Below are 13,509 nucleotides of genomic sequence, written 5' to 3' on the forward strand. Positions count from 1 at the left end.
AAAACTATAATGGGGTGTGTCTAAGGACACGAGATCATCGGATTCGTCGAGGAAAGCCTTCGTTTAGGAAGTAAGGGAAATTGACGTTGCTGCTAATTGGTCAATCTCCATATCGGTGGTTAGAAAAAGATGCTAGCCGCCCTCGAGGGAAAGTTGCTAGTGGGAGACGCCGCTCGTTGAAAAATATGTCTCCCCTATCTTCCCGTAGTTGGGACAAAGACTGTTTGTCTGTTTGAAGGACTTTAGTTAACTAAACCTTAAGATTTATAACGGGCCCTCGGGCTAGCCGAACATGTACTGCGGAGACGCATCGACATCTGGCAATCATCTTACTCGAAGAATAGGGTCTGCGTGTGGCGAGCCACGGGACAGAAACCGTTGGAATGTTTACTGTCGCGTGTCGCCACGAATACTTCTTTTAAGGAGAGCTATAGAATTACTCCATACCTTTGTTAGGCAAAGCGTTCATCCCTTGACCGCGGCTACGTTGGGCGACAGACTGTCACCTCGAGCCAAAGCTCACCGTCACTAATCTCGAACAATTACAATCGGATTGAATAACTACAATAGTTTAGTTACAGTTATAGTAGACTTTAGATTGCAATGTTGCGGGGCTATCCAAAGGTTTCGGTGTCCTTTCATCTCCGACATATAGATATACATGTATATGTGACGAAATATACTAAAGCAATATTGACCCTCTGTCGCTGAAAGTATCAAACTACAAAACTTCCTTTCAAATTTTCAGAATAAGGAAATCAGGATCATGATAAATAATTGGAACATAATTAAAAATAATATATCTTCTCTATAAGATAATGAATACATTGGTTCATTTAATTTTTATGGATATTCAAACGCTTCTGTGAAATAAAACGTCAAGATTATAGAGTATAAAATTCATAGCTATGAAATAACTAAAACTCTGATGTATTATTAAAAATATACGTTAGGTTGTATGTAGTGATACATACAAAGATTACATGTACAAACCCATAATTAACACAATGCTACCGCAACCATTCTGCAATCTACCTTGCCCAAAACACTCTTCCAGTCACCTCCAAACTCTTCAATTCTCTCCACCTAACCACCCACAAACCATTCACAAACATGCAATTCTCGACAAAAGAAGAACTTATCGTCAGTTGTCCTTAACATCTCGTTCATTCATTTGGTCCCTATCCCCCTATTTCCTCCCACTGCGATGATCGCACTACATTTTTCCACGTCTCTATTCTATTCTCTGGATGATCTGAATTCTCGAGCAGTCGAGTGACGATTGATCTGTACAATTGATCGATTTCTTTTTACTACAGACATGCAAGAAATTCCGTGTTGGAGAGCGATGTTGCGAGTTCGAGTGCCTGGACCATATAAAGAACATTACCGGAACTGGTAAAATTTATGTCGTTGATGATAATAATTCCTCCACGACTCACGAACAAACGCTACTCTGGGTGATGAGCTTAATGGTGCTGTTGCGGCTATTTTAATTTTTCAACAAGGATCCAGATGGCGCCGTTGACGAAATTCTTTCATTATAAACGTCAACGATCAACATCAGCCATCAGGGAACGAAGAAGGTACGCTGTAACGTGTCTGAGTAATTATACCTCGAGGAGTACATACAGTTATGTAATGAAGATTCGTATGTGAGTGTTTGTTTTCTTATTTATTTTCCCTTTGTTTCATTTGAATGGATTTTTGTACTCAAAGAGCGAGGTAAGATTACGTCAGATACGTTTTTACATATGCTAAAAAAATGGAAAGTGATGACGATGAATCAATGACACGTAGAAAATTATAATCTATTGTATTGCTGTTATCTAATGGTGTTGTAGTTGACTGTATGGTGGATGTATCTAATGGTGTTGTAGTTGACTGTATGTTGTTCAATATTGCTATGAAACTCTTCTGATTCATTGTCACTTATACGAAGGATGGAAGTATACGAATTGGGAGAAGTCAGGTTGAGAGATGCAAGATTTATACGCTCGTTCTGTCAGTTACCCCAGTGTCTGTTACGCGATAGAAAATGAACGAACTGAATAATAAATGCATTATCGGCATGAAGATTGCTTGATGTAGGCCACCGCTTTTTTCCTATCCTTCCGATACCATTTTTCTTTTTTTTTTTTTTTCGCGAAACACTTTGCTAGTCGTGAGAAGCAGCAATTCCCTTCTGCGAATCAATTACGGTTCACGAGAAATTGTATTATAGCCTGGAACGTATTCAAATTATCTTCAATTATTCTCGGCTGTTTCCATTTCCATTCGTCTCTTACGTAAGTACTCGTTTGATGTACGTACATAGCGAGACAGTAATCGTTAACACCTTTAATGTCTTCAGTATTATAGAATAAGACGCGAAAATACGTTGAAACCTGACTTTTAGATTCGCGAGACTCTATAAGGCTTCGAAAGTCTCTTGTTTCAGGCCGAATAAAAAATTGTAGATGAAGAATTGCATTGCGAGGTCTGTTAAGGAAAATTTTAAATCGTATCGTTGTAATAGGATTATTTCAGCGAGGGAAATTACGTGTTGCGTGCGAAGCCGCGAGCTTTCTTTCAGGCTAATATACATAATTGTCCTATCGAACTTTCCATCTAAACCGTTGCGCTCACACGTGGATTTTGCATTTCAATTTTCTTACTTACAGTCCAGTCCAGTGAGACCAAGTTAAATTTTTCAGCCCTCCGAGGTAGAATATGTTTTATAGAGAGACGTACAACGCCATGAAGGGGAGACAGATCAATAAATTGGGTTATCTTTAAATTACTGACAATCATTTCATCGACGCGGTTTCACCGACACCGAGTCCCCCGGCAACGTCTGTCAAAGCTTATTTACCGATACACTAAAATCAACCACAATCATTTTACCGACCTCTTCCTTTGCTGACAGTTATTATACTCGCTGTCATATGTTATCGTTGATTATACATCTTTATTTACAAATTCGTTCCTGTGTATAACGAAACAAAGGAAGAAACGAAAATGATACGTTTCATGACGCATTGTTAAATTATTAATTAACGAGAATTACATATCTACATGAATGCTTTGAAATGTCAGTTATAATTCATGAAAATGGACACAAGCCATTTTACTATACATAAATAGAATTATAAAGACATGTTACGTACTAATGCTTTTACGAAATATATTTCTGTATACGTTTGACGTTTCTGTATTATTCCTTATGTGCTTTCTGCGCTTGTGTTTAGCTCGTCGGAAGTAAAAATACGTTAAGCGAATCAGCTAATCTATTCGAGCGTTTCAATGGCTCAGTCTTCTCTTATGCAACTACCAAAAGAGAAGATAAGTCTTTGGTTATACAACATTTCATAACGTCCAAAGTAACGGGGCACTAATTAGTTGAAACTTTAACACAGATCAGATATCAGTCATCGTCCGTAAATACATTTATTACGATCGTTTAAAGTTTAAAGAAACACCGTTATAAAGTCGTAATACGAGACAAAGCGAAGAGAAAGTAAACTGTTGGATATATGACAAAATAATTCTATTTTAAATAAGAGACTGGTCAGCGTGGTTATTTTGTTTACAAAATCAAACGAATTTAATGAATGTAATGGTAAGGAAGTAACTATAAGTGGCTGTTAAACTATTTTTATGCTTGAAAAGTAATTCGCAAAGTAATGTAAAGCAGTACTACTGAGTTGTACATAACCTCTTTAAGAATTTGTTCTTAACCTCTTGCTTCATAACTTCCTTAATTATACTCTTCAAACTTATTGACTACTTCGATGTTGTTACGAACAGAAACTGATAAAATATTAATCTTAAATATAGATTGAAATGAAAGCTTGTCACGTAATATATATATATATATATATATATATATATATATATATATGTATATATATATATATATATGTACTACTTACTCAAACTATGGATCACATAACCTATACAAAAAAAAAGAAAAAAAAAAATTATGGTACACTATAAAGCAAGAAGTTAAATCTTTAATCTGTTAAGAATTAAATTTTTTATTGTAAGTGCGAAAATTATAAAAGTACCAAGCGAAGCAAGTACGGAATATATGCGGAATATGAATCGCTCAACGAACCAAAGAGCGGCTCAGTGACAAAATTAGTAAAGTAAAGACCACAAATATTACAACATTATATTCTACCACAAAATAATTCTCTATACAAAAAAGGTACACAACGAATCGATTTTTCACAACGATAAGAGTCAACAGAACCAATCAAGACCAGGCGAGACTCTCATAAGACAACGATATCAGAGGGATCAAATCAGCGACTTCAATCTATGTTACAGAGTATAGTTATCAAGAAAAATTGCTCTTTTCATGAAAAGTATGGTAATGATACTCTTATAATACATTGTATATCTGGCAGTCGGATGTGCCCGTGGCCATCGGAAATGTAAAGACGACGCTTTTAGAAAGTGATAGCGCCATCGCGTTTTAAAAACGCGTTAGAAGAAGGACGGTTTCGCTATCCAAGGCGAATCGAAAAGTGTGCGTGTTGCGAGAATCAGAGTTGATCGAGACGTCGAAGCATAGAGTCGTTAGAATTGAGTTGCGAGTGTTGTCGAGTGTTAGAGTTGCTAGTGAGAGAGAGAGAGAGAGAGAGAGAGAGAGAGTTACCAAATAGTTGTCAAGTTATTTGTTGTAAATACGAGCGTTGCATTTAGTTTTCCTGTTAATCAAACATCGTTTCTCTGTCTAACTAATATCTGTATTTTCAATCCATTATTAATATATTCCGATATTACAAGTGGGGGCTCGTCCGGGATTGAATAAGACAGAGAAACGATACGATTGAACGGAGCTATTTGTGCGGGAGTAGAAAAGAATAGAATAAAATGGCAAACGTTGAAGACGAACGATTGTCGGGTGAAGAGAATTTGACGCTGGAGGAGCTGAGGAGTAAGCTCGCACAGATGAATCTGCCTATATCCGGTGCGAGATCAGTGCTGGTTGCCAGGTTGAACAGAGCGTGCAAACCTGGTCGATCTACTCCTAAGGATTCGAAGCGTGGCGAAGAACCAACAAACCAGCGAGATCTAAGAAGCAAGCAGAGAGCCGAACGCAGTCAAGAGGGAGAGGAAGACCTTGAGAAGCTGAGGACGAAAGAGCTGAGAGCGCGTCTCGTTAGCTTGGGGTTGAAGGTAACGGGAAGAAAATCCGAACTACGCGCGCGGCTACAGGCGGCCCTAGAAGGAGACGATGTATCGTCGGAAGAAGAGAGCTCCGACGAAAGTGAAGGGGAGGACGATAAACAAGGCGCGCGAGAATACAGGAGAGGCACGCGAGCGGTGTATCAGGACCGCGATGAGTATCACCAGAAGGTATGCGTCGGTTCGATGTTGAGTCTTAAAGACGTGGAAGACTCATTAGAGAAATTCAGCGGGGATGATCTGCTGAGTGTAAATCAGTGGGTGGAAGACTTCGAGGAAATGGTAGAAGTGTGGGGTTGGTCAGACGCCCACATGGTGGCCTATGCTAAGAAATTACTCGCAGGCTCCGCTCAGGCCTTCGTACGACAAGAGCGATGCGCGAAGTTCTGGGCAAAGCTAAAAGAGGCGTTGAGGAATGAGTTTGAAAATGTAGTAAGCGACCAACAGATACATGGCGAGTTATCCCATAGAAAGAAGAAAGCAGATGAGAGTCTGCAACAATATATGTATCACATGTGCGGGATTGCAAAACAAGGAAGGGTTGATACGCAATCCTTGATAGACTACATTATTCAAGGCATTCCCGACGAGGTCGCGAACAAGACTGTGCTATACGGAGCCAGGAATATCGAGCAATTAAAAGAGCGTTTCAGGCGCTACGAAGCGATAAAAAGAGATATGGAGATGAGGACGAAATTTGAGGAGCCGAAGAGTAGCAGGGTAAAGCCGGTGGCGAAGCTGTCCGAAACCGAGAAACAAGGAACCCGGTCGATCTGGAGATGCGAGGAAGGCGCGATGCTACAATTGCGGTGATGCGGAGCACGTGTGTGCGGAGTGTCCGAGCAAGTCGAGAGGACCTAAATGCTTCAAATGTAGGGAGTACGGACACATCGCATCAAGTTGCGACAATTTGGGTGAGCCCTCAAAAAAAGTTTACAGCGTGTTTCGGTCGTTACAAACAAGGCGTGGTAAGGATGTTAAGATGGAAAATTTCGAATTGAGCGCGTTGATAGACACCGGTAGTGAGCTGACTCTAATGCGAGCAGATCAGCATGTGAAAATCGGAGCGTCCAGATTAAGTCGGGAAATCGTTGGATTTGGCGGTGTCGGTTCCGGAAGGAATTTTACGCTCGGGAAATTTTCGACGAACATTATTATAGACAATGAGTCGTACTGTATAACCATACACGTAGTTCGAGACACAGTGATGCAACATTCGCTTATTATTGGCGCAGACTTTTTGGACACTGTTGAAATAAGTATAAAAGGGGGAGAATCTTTTATTAGTAGAATAAAGGACGAAAATCCCGATGAGTGTCCGGAAGTCCTCAAGATAGATGTAGAGACACAGGCGAGTGAGATAGATTTGTCACACGTTAAGGACATGCAACATAGGCTAAAAAGAGATTTGAAGAGAACCAAAGCATTGCTAAGAGACGCTCAAACGATGCTGGAGAGATCGAAAGGTGACTCGACGGGTAAAGCAGCTTTACGACAGCTGAAGAACCAGTTAGAAGATGCAGAATGCGCTAGAGCAGTTGCAGTTAAAGCGAAACAGGCACTGGAGCAAGAACCGAATGAGACGCAGGCTTCGTTGCAGGAAGTACTGCGGCAACGTTCCGAAGCAGAAGATCGTGTTAATGTAGCTAGTCGCGAACGAACTGAGCTACTGTCGCAATTGGAAGAAAATAAAGAAGAGTTAGCAGAAGTTTTGAAGAAGTATCGGGCAGCTGTGCAGCAAGTGTCGGAGGAACGGAGAATAGTGGCAAGACACGTGGTGATTGGTAAAGTGGACCACGAGATGGTGTCCTCGTCGGATTCTTGCGGCCAGCAGGAGGACTTAGCGAACATCACGAGGAGGAAGAATCTGGCTAAACAACAGCAGCAGGATGTTGTTGATGATATTTGCGAATTTACTGAGAAGGATAGCGTTGCGGGTGTGAGGGTTGTTTCAAGTTTTCGGATAGACTCGAAGAGAGTGAATGCAAGGCGAACGAAAAGACAAGGGAAGTCGCACGTGCGGAATCCCTCCAATAATATCGATACGAAGATTCGATATACAGAGGATGTGGATGACGAGGACGACGATGGGATTGTCGAGGACACGATGAACGTGAAGACCTTCGAAAAAGAAGAGATCATAGTCTCGGTAGATGGTAAGTTGTTAACGTCTTCCATGTACGAACCGAGCCTACGAAAATGTCACGATGCTGCCACGACGATCAAAGCCCCTGACAAGAGTGAAATGGGTAAACAAAGAACGGAGAGGAAGATAGAGGAAGAGCGAAAGAGGAGCAGTAGCATCGAGGACGAATAGGCCGCGGTGTTTCAAGAGGAACGAGATCAGCTGCGTGCGGACGCAAAGATACGGATTGAGGAGATCCAAATCCGAAACAAGCGGGCGTATAACAGGAGACGCAAGAAGGCGACAGCATACAGGACGGGAGATCTAGTGGCAATCGAGAGGATGCAGAGGGGTCCCGGGCTAAAGCTGCATCCGAAGTTTCTTGGACCGTATCGGGTGATAAAAGTCCTGCGAAATGACCGATACATAGTGCAGCGAGAGGGGGAGCACGAAGGGCCACGTACAACTTCCACGGCATTCGATCACATGAAATGGTGGAATGCTGACGATAGTGATGTAAGTGCGAGCGGCGATGATGAGCACATCTGAGGGCAGATGTGATTGTCAGGAAAGGCCGATTGTAATATCGTAGAATAGCTTTGATTGGAGATCGGCTGAAAATAGAAAAACCGTGTACGTCGTGTTTCTGTGGTTCGTTTACATTTAAAAGTGCCTACGTGACTAAAGGCACGTAGTTGGTAGTTCTTACATAGGTATGAGGGAAACAATAGACAACGTTAGAAGAAGGACGGTTTCGCTATTCAAGGCGAATCGAAAAGTGTGCGTGTTGCGAGAATCAGAGTTGATCGAGACGTCGAAGCATAGAGTCGTTAGAATTGAGTTGCGAGCGTTGTCGAGTGTTAGAGTTGCTAGTGTGAGAGAGAGAGAGAGAGAGAGAGAGAGAGTTACCAAATAGTTGTCAAGTTATTTGTTGTAAATACGAGCGTTGCATTTAGTTTTCCTGTTAATCAAACATCGTTTCTCTGTCTAACTAATATCTGTATTTTCAATCCATTATTAATAAATTATAATTAATCGGACAAAATTACACCTTTAATATATTCCGATATTACATTACCGTTATGTAATACTTATCATGCTTATTTTGTACGTAAAACGAATCGTTGGAATATTCCCGAAGCTAACGAAGCATTTCCCAAAAGTTAAACCGAAGAAATTAACGCGAATAGTTAAGTGAAATTTTTCCATTAACTTGCTGACCAACCGGCAAATAAAAAATCATAAAAATTGTTTCAATGTGTTGAGGTCACGCATAACTTCTTTTTTCATTGACGATTACCAAACAGGTAAAATTTCGAAATTGTACGAAGGCCACGTGACCAGATCGTATTGGAATTTGAAGTGCATGGAAAAAGACAACTCGAAGTACAAACCTTGAGCTGTACTACTCGAAGTACAAACGTGAACTAATGGATGCAGAAAAGCAATTAACGCCAAACATCCGAACAGCATCTTGGAGCCCGTCATTGTTCTGAAATAAAAGAAGTGACGAATTAAAAAGACGCAGGACTAATAATAATAAAGGAAACTTAGTTCGTATTATAAATTGAATTTACATCAGAAAAGAAGCACGATCAAGCGAAACAGATCGTAGAAATGACAAATATCATCGATATACGTTTCAGTGTAATTTCACTTTTGAAAATTATTTAGTTTAATACGATCGTATTCATCGCTCTGAAACTTTCATTGTGCTGCAATTTGTGCTGCGTCTTTTTAATTTCTCTATCTTTCTGTGTTTTCGGAAAAATTACTTGAAAGATTAAGAATTGCTTGCCTTATTTTATTTTCGATTAGTTAGGATTTGATTATTCCAGGTAAGCTTTATTATTTATAACAGGTTTTATCACTTGTTTATTATTTAGGAGTTTGTTATTTTAGGATTAGTACCTTTTAGGATTTCTTATCCTTCGAGTTTCTGTTTCAGATATCTAGGTCTATTTCAAGATGTTTTATTACATTAGGATTATTTATTCGATTAAGATAATTTAAGAGTTTCACAATGTACAAAGAAATAATCGCGTGAAATTTAGATTTATGCTTTAAACGTATTAAACACGCGGTAATTTCAATGTCTATAGCCTCGAACGTGTTCTGATTAGTTGTGTCATTGTCTGTGACATTGAAATCACAAAAATCCATTGCAAGTGTGCTGTCATGCAATGTGGATGTAATTGGGTTTTTTGGGTATTTCCTGTATCATCTGATTTGTACAGTACTATTTTAACGCAAGGACAGGAAAGTTATTATATATTTCCCGTCCATTATTTGAATCGTTGTGAAGTGTAACGAATTATATTCGATTCGAGGAGATGTTAATGAATTACCCATTTCATATGTAATTACATGGAAATAAAAATCATTGCAAAAATAATTGATCTAATGACAACGGAATTTCCAATATTTTTTTGTTTCGTCACGTCTTTTTCATAATATATCTTTTATAGGTACGTGATTTATTAATCGTTCGAATGGAAATAATTATTCGTATAATATTCAAATGATTCTAGCCATAAAATAAATTAAAACGATACCTGTAATGCAATCTGCGTATGACGTCAACCTCGATCTATGCTTATACAAGAAATTTTATCAATCAATGACTAGATATACAATAATCAAATATTATAAAATTTCCTGAAAACCTTTAGGTGTTAATATTAAGGTGTTAATATCTTTAATATTTGCAAGTTATTGTTTAGCGCTAATTAGTTAGAATGTAACAAGTGGTGTACCAGAATTGAGATAATTAAGCCACACGAACAATCTTATTTAGATCTTTTTAATTTTTTAATTCTCTTTTGCTCTAATACTTCGTAAAATTAATCTTCATTAGCTACTACACTTCATAGAATAACAAGAGATAATTTTTCTTATATAACGTTTCATTCATAAAATCTATCATTAAAGTATATCTTCATAAAAATATCATTCCATACTAACGGTATATTTGGTGTCATACGAGATAACAGTTACCAGTGATGACATATGTAACTTTATAAAGATATCTCGTTTTATTATATATTAAAAGAATGTACTCATTGCTGCTATATTTCAGATGAAAAAAAGGAGGCAATGATTTTACAGTAAAATCGTTCGTTTATAACTGATTCATTTACATTTCATGATAATACTGTGCATTCTGAATATGCTATGATTTGCTTTAAAATAATAAATAGTCCATTCTTGCATACTATTGCTCCAGCTTTACTTGTATTTTCGATATTGGTATAAATAGAAAGACAATTAATGTCGTTCGAGTCTATTTTCGGATCATTTATATTACGTTTAATCCATATAGTTATTATATGAGACATAGTATCGTAAAATTTGGAAGAATAAAACGTTCGTACAGGATGTACATTTTATAAGAACTCCAACAAATCTGCGTGTGCACCTAAAATACAAACTGATAGTGATTGTTCATAAGTTTATATACATTATCTAATGTCAATCGAAGGTATCAATTCTTTTTCTCCATAAGAGTACTTTTTCATTTATATGTGTTCAAAAATACACGTGTTCAACCGTGAAGCATATGTCACCTACAACGAAAAAGAGTTTTCCTATACTTAATATTTCCTTTATATACCTATGAAAGTCTATTCTTCGCGTAGTATGAAATTATGAATAAATCTGGAATATTGTTCAATCTGAAAAGAAAAATAACTTATTGACATCATTCATTGATACGAGATTCAGAATGTTTGTTTTGTCTTGCAGAGAAAGAAGGCAGCCCTTTCTTTTAATGTGAAATAGAAAGCGAAAATTTGAAAACAGATGTTTTGGAAATTTACTTGCAAATATCGTTTTCAATATCGTGATTTTCTTCCCAATGGTACTGTACTTTCAAATTTTCCAGTATCCCTCTAAAAACAAAAAGTCGAACCTCGTTATCATTAACATAGGCATTACAAGGAAGAGAAGTATTAGAAAGCAGCTCCTTTTTATTATGGATTTCTTTATAATCGTGTAAATAAGAAATTCCGGAAATTTTTTCCTCAAGAATTTAATTCTTGTGTTTTGATTGATAATTATTACGCTGCATACTAACTTTTCGCATACTGTTCGCGTCTAACAATTTCCTAATAATAACTACTTCAAAATTACATATGTTCTTGCACGAATTCAAAAGTACGTATGATACAATTACAATTGATTCTAAAATAATAATTATTTAAAGATATTAAGATACTAATTAAACGTTTCACTATATTTCAAAATCTGGAACAACAAATTTTTATTTATAAAAAATGAAACTGTGGTTATATATTCTTTGTCATGATGCTATTTCTTATTACCATGTCGACATTTTTTAAAATTCATTTTGTTATCTCTACGCAATATGAAAATTCATATACTGCTTAATATTTTTTACATATTATCCATCCACCGCATGATATCTCCTGAAAAATCAAAATATTAATGTTATATTATTACAATGCTTCTTAAATTTCAATTTTTGACAAATTTGAAATCCAATATATTTTGCACAATTATTATTTATCAAAAAATTCTAAGTTAGTAACTTTCTTTTCAAATGGCAAATAACATATACTTTGACTTACCTGTAAGTTTTTGTTCCTAATCATCATTTCCTCTTATAGAACATCATTATTGTTCTTATAATTACTACCGGTGTCATAGATATTGTAGTGGCTACAACTGAATTAATAGAAAATGATAAATAACTGTGTATAACACTAACACATAACTGTGTATAACAATGACACATAACTTTTACTTACATATCAGTCGATAAGGGATTACTGTGATATCCTGTTGATGTTTCTTAAGGCACTTGATTAGGTGTGATACGGTATCATTCCTTATGGTATACTGTAGATAAGTATTTTAGAAAATGACAAGAATAAATCTAAATTATTCAGAGGTTCCAGTTTCGGCTTAGACATAAATACAGGACCATTTGCAAAGAAGAAAGGGTGCGTTTCTACAGCCTCGTTATAGTAACCATGAATACCAATCTCTGAATTACTGGTTACTAAACATAAATATCCTATAAAATTTAATATATTTCTTTAATTTTTAATACATACATGAGTTAGTAGTTCTAAATTATGAATCATCCTACCTGTGATATTACACTTTTCCTTATAATATCATCACTCAAGTGAACAACATTAAGATCATGTAAACCATGTCATCCTATCTTACTGTGAAGATACTTAGTTATGTTATCTGACATTATAAAAATATCATCAAATTCAAGTCCTTTTATTCACATCACATGGCCACGACGATCTGGTTCTTCGTTATATAATGTTCTAAAATTTGTCGTACATATAGGATGTACAAACCGTGATATCAAGGTATCAGTTCTTCCTTCCCAAGGGACAGTTTCATTAAAATTCTGATAGAATTAAAAATTAATTATTAATATTCTAACAATCATATATGTTAAATACATTATAGTCAACGATATATACCTGAGCGAATGTAGGGGTGATTCCTTGATAATTATAAATGTCATCAGCCCACATCATTGTGCCACTTCTTTGTACTCCAGCCTCTAGATTAACAGCCTAAACAAACATACAAAATTTTATAGAAGCTGTACAAAATATAGTATATATGCGCAATATTGAAGCGTTCAAGGGGATATGAAGGTAATGTACATCACATACACGTGTACTCTCATGCAACAAAATACAATTAGATTTAATAGTATAAGCTCTTTTATTCATCATAATAGATTGGAAATTTAAGTGTCTTACGAGGGTGAGTAAAAAGTTACCCGCTCTGTCGGTGTAGAATTTATTTTAAGCAATTGTCAAAAAAGACATACATCATTTTTTGACATAATCACTCAATTTCTGTATACACTTTGTCCATTTGCTGAACGACCTTCGTATTTTCTCATTAAAAAATGTTTTGGGCTGAGCTGCGAACCACGAATGCATCGTCGTCTTCACCTTTTCATCAGCTTTTTCGGCATCCATCTCGCACAAACTTTTTAACACCCAAATCTGTCGTGCACTATTGCATAAGCAGAGCCGTGGCTGATTTGCAAATGATTTGCCACATTATCCAGCGTCACTCGTCTATTCCATAGAGCATAAGTTCATGAGCACGTTCAATGTTGTCATCGTGGATGTGGACGGGCGTCCAGCTGTTTTTTCATAACACTTGTGCGATCTTCTTTGAACTTTTGTGCCCATTCAAAC

This window comes from Bombus vancouverensis, unplaced genomic scaffold, assembly GCF_051014615.1.
Source record: "Bombus vancouverensis nearcticus unplaced genomic scaffold, iyBomVanc1_principal scaffold0026, whole genome shotgun sequence".
NCBI lineage: Eukaryota > Metazoa > Arthropoda > Insecta > Hymenoptera > Apidae > Bombus > Bombus vancouverensis.